Genomic DNA, 19595 nt, shown 5'->3' on the forward strand with positions numbered 1-19595 from the left:
CCAAACGTGAATCTGATTTTTATTTCAATCTATTAGTTGGACTAACAGAGAAATTCAGTGCAAGCCACGTGTCGTTGAATTAACCTCCAATTCACTGCTATCGATAATCCACCTTTACGAGAGTCTTTTCTCAGCAATTTTTCAATCTGCTTCTCCAAATGATGTAATTTCCGTTTCCATTCTCCATTTTCCTTTTCTTCAGAAGAATATCGATGTTTTCCCATGGTTTTTTTGTAATTATTGCACGGGCAATATGTGACGTTATCGGCACAATAACGAAGAATGAGGAACGCACGGTGCGCAGCGCGGGCTTGGTGATTCAGGGTTGTCTATCGGCAAAAAAGACAAAAAAAATCCTTAACTCTGAATATTGTTGTGGCGACATCGGCAAAGCGATGGGGTTACTACTATTTGATCTCGAAGGAAGAGGCGCGAATACAATTGATAATTTATTTTGCATATGATGCTTTATTAAGAGTTTGTCATTCCGAATAATGGACATTTCTTTCGAAGAAACTTATTAGCTAACATCAGCATAATATTTCTACCTTATTTATATGTTAATGATATGATAAATTATATATTGACTCTTCTCTTTTAATTTTTAATAAACTCTCAATAACTAACATTAATGAATGGGAATTTTATTTTATGTAGTAATGAAAATGTAGAATATTCGGAAGTATTGGATGGGTTTCTAATGATTGGAACACGCGGTAATCAGTAAGAAATTCATAATTTATTCACACCAAGGTGTCGATGCGTACACTTTGAGAGCTAAGGCTAATCTGCCTCGCGACAATGGTAGACAACGAGATCAGCCGATCAGGAATGTCGAAATAATAATAAATTGTCACGCGGTGACGTATAGACAGGTATTTGGTCGGTTGCTAAGCCGGCCGAATACGATGTATGACATTTCTCCATGACGGAGTTAATAATAATGTAAGTAGCTTCGCTACAATACTCCCCTTCTGTGTCGAGAAAAAAAATTTTATTGACTAAACCTGACGCGTTTTCGTGGTGGTTGTGGAGGTGAGTCCGTAGATGATCTGGCGTTACTCGATGGAGTCCAAGATGACGATGTGCGTCGAGACGGTCCAGGTTGTGGTGATGTGTCTGGTGTAGTACCAGGTGTCGATTGTTGAGACGGTAATATCGTGTCATCAGAACCGCTGTCGTCATCAGGCAAGTCAGCATGAGCTGCTTCGTCCTCGGCGATTGAAAATCCTGGCTTCAGACGGTCAATGGATACCACCGTTTCTTGGCCGTTAATCATGACGACAAAATGTTTCTCGTGCCGGGATATGACGCGATGCGGTCCTTCGTACGGTGGCGTAAATGCGTGATGAGCAGCATCTAGACGAACAAAAACGTGCGAACATGAGGCGAGTTCTTTAGACATAAATACCTTACGTTGGCCGTGTCGTGTGCCGGGAACTGGAGCGAGCTCAGCGAAATGGTTTCTGAGTCTGTCGGAGCAGGAGCTAGAAATTCCCCTGGTAATCGAAGTGGCTCTCCAAATACGATATCGGCAGGAGTGGCGTTAAGATCATCTTTCCACGCTGAACGAATTCCGAAAAGCACGGTGGGAAGGGTATCTACCCAATGAGGACTCTCGTGGCACCGTATTGCTGCTTTGATTTGGCGATGTAGACGTTCCACCATGCCGTTAGCTTGTGGATAGAATGCTGTTGGGCGAATATGTTTGCTGCCTGTACGTCGAGCAAGAGCGTTAAAGAGTTGGCTCTCGAATTGTGTCCCTTGATCTGTCGTGATCCGGAGCGGAACACCATAACGACAAATCCAATTTGCGGATAGCACGCCGACAACAGTCTCAGCAGTAATGTCGGAAATCGGAAATGCTTCCGGGGAACGTGAAAATCTGTCGATTATTGTCAGGCAGTGACGGTAACCTCTGGACGGTACGTATGGTCCAATGATGTCAACATGAATGTGCTCGAAACGTCTTGTTCTTCCCCCGGGAAAATCTTGAATCGGCGATGCCACGTGTCGGGAAATTTTATTTTTCTGGCATGCGAGACATGCGCGAGCCCAAAGACGACAGTTTTTCCTTAAGCTCGGCCAGACGAAACGTTGAGAGACCAGCTGGGTTGATGGGTTGGCCCCTGGATGACTGACGCTATGCAGAGTATCAAAAACTCTCTTACGTAGCGGTGGTGGTACGTAGGGACGGATCAGCTGATCGTTGACGTCACAGTAAATTGGAATCGGGCTTTCTGGCATGTTGATAGGTCGTAGTTGAAGGACGCCGTTCGGATCTTGCAGACGTCCTTGGAGTTCGGCATCTGCTGCTTGTGCCTGTGCTAGTTCGGCTGTCGAGATTGCTGTCGATATGGCCTCGATTCTCGACAAGGCATCGGCAACGACGTTATCTTTACCTGCGACATGCTGAATATCAGTTGAGAACTGACCGATAAAGTCGAGACGATGAAACTGCCAGGGATTTGCTCTCTCTGGATTCTGCTGGAAGACGTGCAGCAGTGGTTTGTGATCGGTATAGATGCTCATGTGACGGCCTTCAAATATGTGCCTGAACTTACGGACTGCTTCATAAATTGCGTGGAGTTCCCTGTCGTATGGGCATCGGTTCCTCAGGGAGGGCTGAAGCTTCTTACTGAAGAAGGCGAGCGGCTCCCAGACGGTACCTCTGCGCTGTTGGAGAACGGCACCGATAGCAAATTCGGACGCGTCGGTAAAAACTGCCCACGGTAGTGACGTATCTGGGTACACGAGCAGCGTTGCATCTTGCAGTTGTTTTTTAGCGGTATTGAAAGCCATTTCTCCTTCTGTAGTCCACGGAACTGGTTGAGAACCTTTTACGTTAGAACCTTGAAGAAATTCGTGAAGGGGTGCCTGTGTTATTGCAGCACCTTTAACAAATTTCCGATAGAAGTAAATCATGCCGAGAAATTCACGTAATTTCTTAATTTTCTCCGGCCATGGAAAGTTGACGATAGCTTCGACTTTTTCAGGGAGCGGACGAATTCCTTTTGCCGTTACACGATAACCGAGAAAATCGATTTCTGATTCTCCGAAATGGCATTTGGCGGTATTGATGACCACTCCATACTCTTCGAGGCGCTGGAATAGGAGACGAAGGTGTGTTCTGTGTTCTTCGGGGTCCTGGGAAGCAACTAAGATGTCGTCGATATAAGGAAAAATGAAATCTAGATCTCGTGTTACTTCATCAATAAATCGCTGAAATGTCTGCGCGGCATTTCGAAGTCCAAACGTCATGAATGGGAACTCGAATAAACCGAAAGGCGTAATTATTGCTGTTTTGCAGATATCATTTGATGCGACGGGAATTTGATTGAAAGCTCGAACGAGATCGACGGTCGAAAATATGGTTTTGCCTGCGAGATTGGCGGTAAAATCTTCTAGTACGCGAACTGGATACCGATCAGGTATCGTACGCGCGTTAAGTCCACGATAATCTCCACAGGGTCGCCAATCGCCAGATTTCTTGGGCACCAGGTGTAGCGGTGAAGACCAGGGGCTCTTTGAACGACGAGCGATACCTAGCTTCACCATTTTCTGAAATTCCTGTTGTGCAATCATTAATTTGTCTGGAACGAGACGACGAGCTTTACTCGATACAGGAGGTCCGGGCGATGTTGCGATATGATGGACCGTTGTGTGTTTTGTCAATTGAAAATTTCCATCCGGTTTAGTTATTGACGGAAATTCGGCAAGTAGATCTGTCCAAGACGATTCGTTCGGCCGGTAAACTTTAATTGTTGAAACGATGTTCGATAATGACGCTATACATCGCGTCGATAAACCAGTTGCTGGATCTAATAGACAATTGTTCTTTAAATCAGGTAAAAGTCCGAAATGCGCGAGAAAATCTGCGCCGATAATTGGTTTTTCGACATCCGCAATAGTGAAACGCCAGGAAAAATCCCTTCTGAGGCCGAAATTGAGCGAGAGAACAGTACAGCCGTATGTGTGTATCCGTGTGCCATTTGCTGCATACAGCATGTACTCGGTTGCCTTATTTTTGCCAGGAAATAGCGTTCGTGGGTATACGCACAAATCCGCGCCGGTGTCGATCACGTATTTAACTTTTGTAGTAATTTCGGACACGAATAGGCGGTGTGAGCGGAAGATAGGATCGTTTACCGCCGCTAACGACCCGACGGTTCGTTTCCCGTCGACACTGAACACGGAGGCCTGCATCGGTTGGCTTGATCACCAAATTTGAAATGATACCAGCATTTTTCGTATCGTTGAGTGGCTGACCTTGAGCGAGGTCGAGACTTGGAACGCGGGTGAGAGCGAGAACGTTCATTTTTTATTGCATTCGCTAGTTCAGTAATGCAAACTTCGAGTCGTGAAAATCTCTGTTCCAGGGCGGCAACAGCTGGATCAGCGCCTTGAGAAATAGCGTTAATCTTTGGTGAGGATGATATTTCCATCAATTTGTCGGCCAACGTCGCCAGTTTGTCCAGTGTAGAATCCGCTTGCGTTGCTAAAATTGACTGAGTATTTGCTGGCAAGCGTGATAGCCATTTTGTTTTTAGGATGTTTTCTGGAACATTATCTACAAGTGATTTTAAATGTCTTAAAAATTGAGAAGGCTTACGATCACCGAGAACCTCTTTGTCCAGGAGTTGATGTAATCTGACTTCTTGTGAAGCAGTGAGTCTCTCCACGAGGGCCTCCTTTAATGCCTTATATGGAGTCTGAGCTGGTGGGTGCAGTATGATATCCTGAACCTCGGCTGCAGCATTCGTATCGAGGTGAACGGCAGCCATGTGGCAATTGTCGAGTTCATTTTGGATACCTGCGAGATGAAATTGCCCATCGAGTTGAGCAAACCAAAGCTCAGGGCGCTCGGTAGAAAATGGTGCGGGTCGCACCACGAGGCGTCTGAATGCCTGGGTTGTGTCGGCTTCTTCACTCATTTTCGGTATAATTCACTTGGAAAGGGAATTGAATTGTCTAAATTGTGCACTAATCACGGCAAAAATTGTTCGTGATGATTTTCACAGCACAGCACAACGTCTTTGGGTGCTCGGCAATGCACCAAGATGCACTAATATTCACACTCGATAACAAGAGCGCGTGGTTACATCGGACTACCGAGCGCGTGTCGAAAATCCAACGGTTAATCTCGAATAATCCACGAAAATTACGGGACCGAAAATTACTTTACTTTAACGATACTTGTTTCACTTTTCAAAAACACGTAAGAACGGTAATTTTATCGATCACGTCGGGGTCACCAATTGTTGAATATTCGGAAGTATTGGATGGGTTTCTAATGATTGGAACACGCGGTAATCAGTAAGAAATTAATAATATTTATTCACACCAAGGTGTCGATGCGTACACTTTGAGAGCTAAGGCTAATCTGCCTCGCGACAATGGTAGACAACGAGATCAGCCGATCAGGAATGTCGAAATAATAATAAATTGCCACGAGGTGACGTATAGACAGGTATTTGGTCGGTTGCTAAGCCGGCCGAATACGATGTATGAGATTTCTCCATGACGGAGTTAATAATAATGTAAGTAGCTTCGCTACAGAAAATAATGAACCTATCTGACACTGCTTAATAAATATCAGTCGTATTTGTTTTAAACATTTTTAAGGGGTTTAATACTTTTCATCTTATTCATTTATTAAAGATTTTGTAAACTGAATCTTGACCCTTCCGTCTTAACTTATCAACTAAACAGTTTGCAACTGGTTCTTATTCCGGGCAATAAACTGTCTTTCTAACTGAACCTATCAGCCAATGTTTTCACACCAATCAATAAAATATCGAGCAGAAACCACAGTTCTATGAAAACCTTACCCTTAAATATTCTATTTTTATTATGTTCCAACCTTTTTCATTCCATGAAGATCTGAGAAACGATGATAGACGTTATTCTTAATAATTAATAAGCTCTCAGTAACTAATACTCACATATAATACCACAAGTGGTTCAAAATTATCGAATATTTCCCGATAGATTCGTTGCAAACAAATGAAGGAGTCAAGTTTTTCAGGCTAAAAAATCACGAGTGCGAAGCACGAGTGATTTTTCCTGAAAAACGTGACGACTTCATTTGTATGCAGGGAACCTAAAGGGAAATATTCTATAATTTTGAAGCTCGAGTGGTATTCAGGGGATTATTTTTCCTATCCAAATTTCGGCCAAGAGAATTGTGCCATGACATGAAAAGAGGTTTATTTGGTTAGGTGTCGTTTGTTTATCAAAATTATCAAAAAATTATCGCATATAATACCACAAGAGCTCCGAAATTATCGGATATTTCCCAATAGGTTCGTTGCAAACAAATGAACGTGTCAAGTTTTCCAGTTTAAAAATCACGAGCGCGAAGCGCGAGTGATTTTTCTGGAAAACTTGACAAGCTTATTTGTTTGTAGGGAACCTTGAGGGAAATATCAGATAATTTCGAAGTTCGAGTGGTATTCGGGGGATTATTTTTTTCATCCAAATGTTGGCCGATAGAATTGCACCATGAGACATAATTTTCAACGAATTGCCATTTAATCTGTCAGATACAATTGAGGGTTACTTCAACATTTGTTTTTTTTTATATATATCAACATGCAAAATTTCCAGTGAAATTTCCAAGAATTTCCGCTGAAATACCGTGTTGACTATATAAAATAACGTCGAATGGTGCAATCCTATTGGCCAAGATTTGGATGGGAAAAATAATCGCTGATATTCGAGGTAGGCTATACAAAATATCAACAAATGGTGTAATTCTATTGGCTGAAATTTGGGTGGGAAAAATAATCGCATATAATACCACAAGAGCTCCGAAATTATCGGATATTTCCCGATAGGTTCGTTGTAAACAAATGAACGTGTCAAGTTTTCCAGTTTAATGATTTTTGTGGAAAACTTGACGAGCTTATTTGTTTGTAGGGAACCTTGAGGGAAATATCAGATAATTTCGAAGTTCGAGTGGTATTCGGGGGATTATTTTTTCCATCCAAATGTTGGCCAATAGAATTGCACCATGAGACATAATTTTCAACGAATTGCCATCCAATCTGTCAGATGCGATTGAGGGTTACTTCATCATTTGTTTTTTTTTATATAGGCACCATGCAAAATTTCCAAGAATTTCCGCTGAAATACCGTGTTGGCTATACAAAATAACGTCGAATGGTGCAATCCTATTGGCTGAAATTTGGATTGGAAAAATAATCATGAATAGAAATTTTCCTTTTTTCAATGTTGAGTAATAAAAAATAACTATCCAACAAAAACCAATTATTTAGTATTTTCATATCTCCACAAGAGCTTTGCTCAATACATATCAGTCATATTTTATAGGTTTATGGTTAAGAATGCTTAATATCCTTTGAAATAAAATCTTGGGAATCTTTTTTATAATCTTATTTGTGATTATTTTTTTCATCCCAATTTCAACCAATCAAATGGTGGCATTTCCCGTTACGTGGTACAAGTAAGAGAGTTTTAATTCGGATATTTTTCGGATATTTCCCTGTTTGTTGCTAAGCAATGAAAATATCCGATAAACAATTTGTACGCGTTTCAAACCCCAAAACTGTCATTACAAAAAATCAAGTTCAAAGACTTTACCTCGACATAAGCAGATTTGGACGGGAATCCTTGGAGATTATTGATCAAAAAATTAAAAAAAATGTTCCTAATAATACAGTGAAGACAAAAGCCACAATTTGGAAATAATTCTCTGCATTTTGAGAAGACAAAAAATATACGCTGGAGAAGCCACGACTACGAGTGAACAACCATACTATATGACGTGAAATACCACACATTCAATTGTTTGCAATTGGAATGAAAAAAATAATCCAGCCAAATACCCCTCGACCTTCAAAATTAATCGGATATTTCCCTCCAGTTTCCCTGCGTAGCACCGATCGGGATAAGATTCGCAGAAAAACCCTCGCGCTTCGCGCTCGGGTTTTTTAACCTGCGAACCTTATCCCTCTCGTTGCTACGCAACGAAACTCTCGGGAGATATCCGATAATGTTGAAGGTCTTGGGGTATTACTACTGAGAAAAGCCCTTTAGGCTTCCGTTTCTGCAAGGCTACGGAGTAAAGCTTCCTTTTTTCTCTCTCTGGCTCGTCTTTCGCGATCATTAGCTCCTTGTAGGAATGCTCCTACGCAGCTTGAGACTTTGACATCATCAGGAGTTTGATCGTGAAAATTGTATTTGACTTTCAAATAATCTGCAATCGAATCGATTTTGAACAAATGGTTGCAATTTTCATGATAATCAATAACAAAAATTAAAAAGAATTGTAATTTCACTCTTAATTTGATTTGCAAAGCTCATACTTTTTTAAAATAATAATTTGAACGAAAAGTCTTTTTTGTTCTTGGACGTTAGAATCTGATGGCATCTGCGATAACTACATAGCTAACAAAAATATGATTGCCTAATTTCTATTATTCGTTGAATTTATAAAACTATTTTTTTCAAAGACGTACTAAGTAATATTAACAGAAATCAATAATATTCATTCGTTCGTTGCCAATTTTCATTTACTGGGAAACGGAAAAAAATATAATATAAGTATAACAAATCTATCATTAGGATTAATCACCTCACCTTTCAAACATTTGTACGTGAATCTGGCACTGAAATTTCGCTTGGGCCCATGGATGGTCTTTCCCCCCACACCACTGTAATGAATTTGTACGGCTTTCATGATCAGAGCTTCTAGAATAATAGTTCCCAGATAGCCAAATCCGACTTGCTGCCTTGTCACTGTCGACAAAAATTGCTGACCCACTGTCCTGGCACTGTCGACAGTGGCAAAGTAGAAAGATCGACAGTACATCGACAGTAGTTAGCGGATTAATGTCGAGGGTCGTTTTTTTATGGGGCCCCATTAGACCTCTCTTACGAGCCAGGCTCGATGACTCAGAAGGGGTGGTAGACCCTTTTTTGAGAGATCCACGGTAGATGACACTACCGTGAATTTCGATGGACCAGTAGATGGCAGTAGGTTTATTCGATTTTCCTCGTTTGAAGTAATCCGGAAAAGAGATAGCGAGCAGGAGAAATAAAATTCAATCCTAAAGATTTTTGTTTTGTACTTAGTAATAATTTAATCGAAAATTTGATCGTCCGTAAGTTGGTTTATATGGTGGTCTTATTTTATTTTCGAGAGTTTCTATGAGAATTAGTTCCCCTTCTTGTCAAGGCAAATTATTTTTGATTTAGTCTTGAAAGTTTAAACAAAAATCTCAAAAATTCATGCCAAGAAATTTCTATCGGAATAATCCTAACAGGATGAATTTCGCATAAAAACAAAAATCTATCGTTTTCCCTAAGAAATTATTTCACTCGCCCATTTCCATTTAAAAATAGCTCATCAAATCTGTGAATTTTTTTTTAGAGTATCCGTGAAAATAAATTGAATTATTCGATAGAAGTCGTACAGGAATGTAGGGGAATCCCCTAGCGGATGAGCTCGGGTTTTCTCTAAATGTGCTCCATAAAGGCGCACAACATTAATAACAATTCGTAAGTTACGAATAGTATTAATATCATTATTGATTTTAATATTTTTGCAATGAGATAATGAGTGATATTCGATTATGTGTGTCTCTTTTGACATTGCATGTGCATAAATTCAAATGGTATATACAAATTTCGTATTCCAGCGTAATAATCTTATCAAGTATGACACTAAAGCTAACAGTTAAGAGCGAAACGTGGTCCATTGTATTAACTTTGTAATTAACTATATCGAAAATTGTCGCACCATCCGTGTCCATATCGAAAAATCTCGAACGATGTCTCACACCCATGATTCAGTGTCTCATTGGTATCTGCGCTGCGGCGCAGTGTAAGACTAGTACATGTAAGAAAGAAATTATGCAACAATTGATTCTGAGCAGTTTGAAAAAAGAATTATCGAAATTGGTGACTTCTAAAGAAAAGTCAACGTCTAATCCCATTTTTTTATCTCTCCGACTGGTCTGCTAATGTATAGTTCCAGCCATAAGAAAATAGTCTTCGGGTTCACCCCCACGACCTCCCCACTCGTACTTGCTATATCTTTCAACATGGGAGTGGGGAGACTGCGGGTTGGAACCCGATACCATTTTCCTGCAGGAACTTTATAAGAGATCTAACTCCACTAGCCTGCGACATTGACAACGAGAATGAATTCATTCAGGTATATTTTGAATGATTGTATGTATATTTGCACAATTACTCTGACTTACCGGACTAATGATATGTGGTTATAACATGGTTGTTGCAATGAATATTCCAGGTGATGGACCGACAGGTGGAAAATTTTTATCTTCAGGTAGAGGCCAGTATGGTGTCCGATAGCATTGGAAAATAATGTCGCTCAAATCTACATAATGCAATTCCGGGTTGAGCTCTGAACATTTGAAACTCCCAAATTGGGTGGATTTGTGCGTAATCTCGTACCAAGAATGAATTTTTTGGAATTTTCGGACACTTAATATATATCAATTGTTGGGTCTCGCAAAAATGTTGAAAATAATTCGAACAGTAGCATCCTTCAGGAAACAGCAATTGTCACGCTGGTTAGTGCCGAGAGTGAAGTTTTCAGTTCTTATCAGCTTGTATTGTTCATATTCATCCCTACAATCGTTTTCAGCGTCGGGCATTGGAGTACCATTATGCGGTTGTGATGGTTGCACAGACCTCGTAGCGTGGATGGTTTTTTTGACATTGGCATTTTCATGAATTCTTCGGAAAATTTGCGCAAGAGGTTGGTTCGGTGTCCTCCACACCCCTCTTAGAAATTGCATATTATTTTCATATGGGAAGGCAGAAGATGAATCTAAAGGGCCGAATCTCTCCACATCGTCCACCATATGCAGATGACCATAAACGTTATACGTTACGAAGTTCTCTCCATATAATGGAGGCCAACCTTTTACCCAGACCTTCAGCAAATCCCGTGAAAAACATAAAGATTTAGGTTCAGGATCCTTAGACGCCAGGATAGGCAACGCGATAGGGTACATCAAATAATGATCAAATATATTTTTTTCATAGACACCGTAATTTATCACAGGCCCAATATATAAAATTAATTGGCGTAATTCTGTGGCTTTCATACGATGGTATTATGTAATATCAGTGGGTCGTCGTGAGAATTCCCGAGGTATATACTCACTTATAAGACGCATTCGCTTATTTCTTATATCGATGCGTGTATTGCCAAGCCTAACATAAGCCTCGAAGCGTCGATTGAAGGTGACTGTTGCCTTTATCTGGCGCTTGACTGATCCCGACAAAGACAAGTGCATCCATTCAAAAGGTAAGGTAAGGGTTGGTATCGGGCGATACCAACCCGATTCCTAGCTCTGTCAGAAAACATGCACCATGATGATGGCTTTCATCTATCATAGCAGCATAATCAGCATCTGTTGGTAGAGTTCCGTCCCTCTTACATTTCGAAGAATTGTTATGGGCAGTGTGCCCTACGTGATTCAGAAGAAAAGCTCTGGCTGGTGTATCAGCAATTATACATCCGATAAACAATTCAATGGTTTTGCAACCGACTTCTATTCCTCCTTCTTCTTTAATTTGTTTCCACTCGACAACGAAATCAGCAAAAAAATCTCGCGCAGAGGCCGGTTTTTCCGTTGCACGGTATATTCCAATCATAATAGGGCGTGGATTTTTCTATGTTCACAACTCGTATTTGGATAGGCCACATATTGATAGTAGTAGATAACTAATTTTTCATTGGGGGGATTACCTCCGGCCTCACTTGGCACCGGAGAACTCGTTGACGTTTCACCGCGTGTTTAAAAATTCATTCCTCGGGCCCAAATTGAGATTAAGGAATGAAACCACTGTTAGTCATTGAAAATTTAATGATCAATCGAGTGACGTTAGTTTCATTCTTTCATCTCTATTAGAGGGGGAGAAATGAATTTTTCAAGGCGGGGATTACCTCCGGCCTCACTTGGCACCGGAGAACTCGTTGGCGTTAGACCGCGTGTTTAAAAATTCACTTCACGGGCCCAAATTGAGATTAAGGAATGAAACCACTGTTAGTCATTGAAAAGTTAATGATTAATCGAGTGACGTTGGTTTCATCCCTTGATGTCAATTGGAGGGGGTGAAATGAAGTTTTGAATCATGGGGGGGGGGTGTGATTATTGTATATTCTCGTTTAACGCCGCCTAACTGAAGGGCGTCAGGCTGCATTTTTGAAAATTAATTCCTCCCCTCCTAATTGGGATTAAGAAACGAAACCATTGTCATTTATAATGACTTTAATGATCAATCGAATGGCGTTGGTTTCATCCCTTGATCTCAATTAGAGATGGCAGTATTGGGTTTTACATTAAGGGCGAATTTGCTGACTTAATCAGCGCTTGAACTGAAAAGCTTCCCTCAACGCCGTTCGGATAGTCAGCACAGCTCGCCCAGCCTTTCGATTCCCCCCACTTACATGACCCTTATGGAAAAATTATTGTTATGAGCGGATGAATAACTAATATTTGGTATTTTATGATAATGTACTCGGAAGGAACGGCTCACAATAGGCAAGAAAATAATGCGACTGCCCCCCTGCCGTTGGAACTCATCAAGTTTCTCTCTAAGCCATCGGCACCCCAACCCCGGGAGTGAGATCAGGTACGGCAACAGTGAGGCACGTTTCAGAAGACAAGGCCAATCGACTCGCATAGGCAAGACAAGGACAATAGAGTGCACCGGAGTGGACTGGAATATTAAGCAGGAACAAAACGCCTTATGTTCGAAACACTATCGTGTGTAGTTTTCAATAACTTTTTTTTCAGATCAGAATCACGATATTGGCCCCACCGTGGATTATTTCTCCTTGAAAACTCTCTTCACAGGCTTTATTTTACTTTTCTCCCTTAAAAATTTTGTCAAAGCACATGTAAGTTTTATGGCTGATTAATCGCTTTGGAACTGCTCTTCTGTGATAGGAAATAGAAGGTGCGACCGAAAGGTTACATTGTAAGTGAGTTTTGCCAAAGTGACAAGAAATCGCACGAAGAACGGAATGCAAAACGCACGTAAGGAGGCACATTTTACAGAAAAGGTCTAGGCTGTAGCCTCACAGGTAGCATGCACCTGCCTACCCCCAGTTTCATTTACTAATGAAGGGAGGAAATTTTCATCCGAACTATCTACTTTGCAACTGCACAGGTAACATCGTATACTTGTCAACCCTCAGTGCTATTCACTGCAGCCTTCCAATGTCATTCCAAACTCGCAGGGAATTCACTAGTAAGTGAGGACCTTTTATTTGTCAGGTAGGCCTGGACTCACTATGCCAAAATATAGTGAATGAAAGATTGTTGGCATACAAAATCCATGAACCAAACCGATAGACCATTATTTCGTTCAATTTTATGTGGATCATGTTTATGATTGCTTCGGGCATCCCTTCGGGAATGGGACACTTTTTGAACGTCAACGATGAACGGAACATCGACAGTGAGAAAACCCCCTGCGAAACATGGAGATTACATTGATCTTCCAACGACATCATGAGAGGAAGAAGTGACGACATCAAGAGTAGCACCAGAAGCCTATAACCCTCTGGCCGAATTGAGGGCAGAATCATTAGCGAAAGCGGTGGAGCAACCCTTCGATCCCATCTGGCGGAGGCCACTGTCCCCTGCCCTTCCATCAGCGAGCAGCACCACCGGAACTTCGCTAACGCTTCTTCAAGGTAGTGCATCAACTTCATCACCTTCAACAGAAGTCAACATCAGAAATAGCCCAGTTGCCATACCTGTGAACAATATGGCCCCAGGGACAGGATCGATTTCTGTTGCGTTCCCACAGTTGCATTATCACCCGTTTATGCAAGAAGTCGTACCGCAACGGCAGCCTCAGTGTTGTACTGGGGACATATCTCACGACGATCTGGTGGAACGCGTTGATGCAAAATTAAAAATTGCTGTTAGAGATGAGTTCCGAAGGGAGAGGCATTATAGCCAGAAGCAAATCCAAAAACCCCGGATAAAGGCCATGGATAAGATCACCCCAGCAATGGAGGACCACTTTGTTCAATGGGTGTTGTTTAACTGCGGGAAAAATCAAATCCCAAGGAGACTAGCATCATCGCTATTCGAAATAACAATAGCTTCGAAGGAATTAATCATGGAGCTCACAATAACCAAAGAAATGGCAGGCAAACACAATTTGAAGGACAATAAATATTGTGAACTGTTAATCGCAGTGCTGAGACTAGCTCAGGAGAACTTAGCAGGCTTGTCTCCGGCTGCTCTTCGCCACATTTTGACGGAAGGACTGAAAATTCGGGAAAATAGTAAAGAGTGGAAAAATCGCTGAACACCCATATAAATCAATCGGCTCTTTTCAGAGCCACACAAAAGTTCTAACGTATGAATTCTTTATTTTCCATGCTGACAGCTGACTTTCTTTTAAACAGCATCAATTGTATAGCAATAAAAAAAAATTATTATATATTATAGCCGACACTTCGCATAAGTGCTAAGGCGCTGCCCGTTTTGGCCCCACCCCGGATAATTTATCTGTCATAGCTGAAGAAAAAAATTATGAAACAAAAAATTTGTATGTTTACATGACAAACAATTATTGTTGCAAACTTTTTTCCCCAATCTGCAACCGTTTCCGTGATATGATCGTTCGAACTATTCCATTGCTCTCATAAATAAATAGACTCAACTACAAGGTAGAAAAACCGACTTCAAATTTGGATGAAGCACCAGCTAAAACGTAAATTTAAACGATGAAATTTCTTTTTTCTGTTTTCTTTGTAGTACATACTAACAAAGGGCTTGCGTATTGACTACTATCTATATTCCCAATCGAAAAAGTGGCTTAAAACAACTTTTTGGTGGGAGCAAATGTTTGTGAATTTTTTCATACTTTCAGATTAATATAAAAAAATCCAGAAAAAATCGGGGTCCGTTTTTCATTTAGCAAAATTATTACAAAAGTTATGAAACAGGGCTGCTAAATGAGTTAGATGAATAGAAAAAGAACAACAGGATGACGAGGGAAGAACAATGGATGAGGAATCATTGGAAAAATCGCCAATACCCCTGCGTCCATCCGTTTACTCAGGCAGCCCGCCTGCAACTAACGCTCTGGTGTATCGACCGCCGGCGATCAGAACGTGGAAATTCGAAAAATTGACCCTACGCCATCTACTGGAAGGTTTTCAGAGCAAAAGGTCATAAAGCAATAGCAGTAAAAGGCTTATGAGTGGCCTAAGGATGGACCCTTTGACAACGATACTTTTTTTTTATTCTCAGTATAATCTCCCAACGACAGCGCTGGCTATCTGGGTTACCGCTCTCGATAAGTAGCTATGATAGACTGGGGTGAATTTTCGAATTTCCGAGGTCAGCTCGTGGGTCTACTGACCCGAGGTGTCGCTGTTGACCTTTTAGTTCGGACTGGATGGCTAAACTACCAATTGGCGTTAATTTTCTACGTTTCAAACAGACCTTTCTTGTTGTAAATTAAATTTACAATAATAAAGATCACCTGACAAAATACTGTAGGCCTACTGCATCATGAGATAATTAACATATAAACAATTATCTCCGGAATGCCAAGGGGGATGCCCGCGGTTTTCAGAATCTTGTATGTTAATAAATAATACTAATGTAAATAATAATCGCTTTTTAAACACCCCAGCACCCCCCCCCCCGCGAAAGGATTGTCTTGAAGTATCTTTCCCCCTCTCTCTCTCTCACTCACTAGCGGATTGGAACGTCCGCCCGAGGAGAAGGGGAAGCACGCACACTGCTTACCCGCGGCACACGGACGGAGAGCCACGCAATGCTCGCGCCTCATTGGCCGTTCCTTTCACCCCCATATCTCTGCAGGGGTGCGTCCGAGCGAAAAGTGCGAAAGGACTTTTCTGCTCAGAATCACCCCCAAAACATGCCGGTTTGCCATCCGCCGCAACCTGCAAGCCACCCTGTATTTCTTATTATTATTCACGGTATCCTCCCAAAAACCATCTAGACGCAGACCTGATTTTGTTCTGTGCTCACGAGTTCGTCCGGCATGTATTATTCGATAATTCTCGCAATGTTCACACCACAGGAGCCATTCAATACGAATTTCGACTGCGCTTTCCCTAACCGATATCCTCCCTGAGGTATTGTTATGCCCCAAAATGCCATAACATTTCAGTTTCATAGTCCGGAGAATACGCGGACACGAAAGTGGCACGTATTATTCGGAATGCGAAACATATGAAGAAACCAAAATAAAAGACAATGTATATATGTGGATAAATCCACGTATATTCAACTTATGTGGATAACTAGGGCGCAGCGTCAGCGCTTTACGCCTCGAACTGGCCTCCAGCACGTCACCGTGCAATGTAATACGAATCCACGAGACAATAAATACTCAAGGACTCGTATTCTCTGGGCCAGTGATCCGAATACGATTCATTAAGAGTTACCTCTTTTGTATTTATACTCGCCTGACACTTTCTGTGTCAGAGCCAGTCTTTAATTATTAATAATCTGGGAAAATAACCAATAAAGGTAGTTGATTAATTAGAGATATTTGTTCCTATTCTCTATCCGTGTGTGTCAATCCCGAACCCCGAACCCAAATTGTAACATCAAGTCTGCAATAATGAATAATTTCTGTACGAAAATCAAATTCATAATTTTCTTCGACACGCTCATTATACCACGATAAGAATTTTTCACGATCTTGTACACCCATAGTGTCAGCACCGTAATATTTTCTATCAGGTATAGGCCCTATATTCCCCAATCCAAAAGCTTTCGGTAAACTTGCAAGAGCCATGTGAAAATAATTTAAACTATCTATAAATTTATTATCCCCAAAATCCATCAAGATAATGTTTGTTCCGTTAATTATTGCTTTAATTTCACTGTTTATGCGCTTCATGACGTCTCTCAAAACGAATTGTGAATCATAGCTTTTCGCGTTATGTGCAATACAAACTACTTTTTTATATGTCTTACCCATCGACGTGATGTAATCAACAAATTCTCGCACAGGATCGTCACCATCGAAAATATTTTCTCGATGTTTACAAACGCCACACGGATTTCCGTGATTATCGTTGGCGTTCACAATGTCATCGTCGTTCATATCTGCACAGCGGTCACACACAGTTTGTGCAACGCAAAGATTAGGAACGTGTATGTTGACGTCAGTAGTTCCTAGCAGCAGCTCATCCTGTCTGGTTTCGAAGTCGTAGAAAACAAACGCCACGCGTTTCAAAGTCAATTTTTTCTTGCTCTTTAAGGTAGGCATATAGCAGAGATGAGAAATATCTTCGTCCTTTTGACATACATTGCAATAATATTTATGACACACATGATTCTGAGTTTTGCGATGATCAATTTTCGTATTACATTGTCTACACAATTTTATGTGGTCACAGAAGGGTGGGATTATTTCCGCTGAAAGATCTTGGCTTCTTATGTTGTTCGAATCACAATTGGCCGTGAAACTCTCGATTACAATCGTCACACACTATTTTATCAAGAATCGTAGAGTCGCACGGAGGATTCTTCAAACACCTATCACAAGTCTTATCACAAACATGTCCTTGCATAGCGTAAGGTTTGTTACAATACTCACATATAATACCACAAGTGGTTCAAAATTATCGAATATTTCCCGATAGATTCGTTGCAAACAAATGAAGGAGTCAAGTTTTTCAGGCTAAAAAATCACGAGTGCGAAGCACGAGTGATTTTTCCTGAAAAACTTGACGACTTCATTTGTATGCAGGGAACCTAGAGGGAAATATTCTATAATTTTGAAGCTCGAGTGGTATTCAGGGGATTATTTTTCCTATCCAAATTTCGGCCAAGAGAATTGTGCCATGACATGAAAAGAGGTTTATTTGGTTAAGTGTCGTTTGTTTACCAAAATATTCAAAAAATTATCGCTGATATTCGAGGTAGGCTATACAAAATATCAACAAATGGTGCAATTCTATTGGCTGAAATTTGGGTGGGAAAAATAATCGCAATAATACTTCACGCCAAAGAATGAAGTTAAATTTTGGATTGGTTCATAGTGATTATTTTCTGGATAATACACAATCGGTAAGGTATATCGGACGGGCATCTTTCTGCTAATCAATTCAGATGTACCATCGTAGAGTACAGGGTGATCTTTTCCGGTTCTCATGAGGGAATAAAACTTGATAAGGCATCCTTCTCCAGCCAAGTATCGCTGATATTGAGCAACTTCCTGTAGACCACAGCCCTCATGAGGACCAATGACTCTTGCCGTTTGAGTTAGTCTTTTGGACCCCTCACGTTGCATTCTTCCCTTGTCTTGCCATACCTCGTGTATCTTGCCCTTATCCGCTCTGGTTTTCAATTTTTTGGCATGTGCTTTGGCCACAACAAGTGATCGGGCTAGACACAAGCCATCTTCATTCGAAATGTGAAGAATACATTTTCTACTAAGCCCTCTTTTCATGTCGTTTCCAAGAAAACCTTGACCTACCGGCGCTTCAGCCACGTGAAGGTTGATCTAAAACGTATCGGCACATCCGAAACCGTTTGCGCTAACCGCGATCGAGCTCACAAGATTCCATAAATCTTGAAACTCATATCCTTTGATCGCACATGGACTTATCCAGGCATTGTCTCTTTGCATATTTGCAAAATTGAATGTAAGGCACATTCGATTCATATCGTGTCCTCCAGCCTCAATAATTTCATTATAGACGTCGCGAAAAGCTTCCTCAATCTAGTCGGCAGAGTCACGACCTTCCGGTAAAGGGTTGATTGCAAACTCCATCACATGTGTGTCGAGTTTGAAACGTGGAAGTCTCTGGCGTGCTTCTCGTATTGTCCTTAAAGCCGACGATAGATTTTAAATCTCTTCTTCGCAGCCATTTTGTTGATCTGAAATTGGGTTTAGTGTTTTTCAGTTAAAATAAATATGTCTAAAATTTGTTTCTCGTTATTTAGAGCGGTATAAAACTAGACTTACCATTGTGTTGATATAGTAAATCTAGATTAAACTCTTCAACAGCTGCCAAAGCTTGAGGATCACTCATCACATTTTCACCACCACCACATTGAATATCAAAAAGCTCAGAATAGAAACTTTCGAATACATGTCTATCAAAATGAGTTCCAATGGCAAAATCACCGTATAACTCAAGATCAAAATTATCTATTCAATCAAAATCACCCGCTGCAGGTGCACTATTTCCTTCGGAAAGACCACTGGGCCCGGCGAAATTGGTGCTTCTCGTGTCGCATTTAATTACTCCCCCGTTAACCCGCCTCCCATTCTCCACCGGTTTTTTTTGAAGCTCTCGCCGGAACACTACTATTTTTTAAATCCCCAATATTATGTAAAACCCCCATACAAGTATAATTTCTGAATAAATGATTTATAGACGTCAATAAATTATGTATTATATAATTATTTCATTTTCCCCCCATGTACCCACTTTCCACCCACCCCCCTTTTGAACCACGTGGCCCTAACCACCCAGTTTCCATCCACCCCCTTTTGGACCACGTGACCCTTACCACCCACTTCCTGTAGAACAAACAACATTTTAGTGGGGACCCTCACCCCAAGGG

The sequence above is a fragment of the Diachasmimorpha longicaudata genome, chromosome 4 (genome assembly GCF_034640455.1).
Source record: "Diachasmimorpha longicaudata isolate KC_UGA_2023 chromosome 4, iyDiaLong2, whole genome shotgun sequence".
Taxonomy (NCBI): Eukaryota; Metazoa; Arthropoda; class Insecta; order Hymenoptera; family Braconidae; genus Diachasmimorpha; species Diachasmimorpha longicaudata.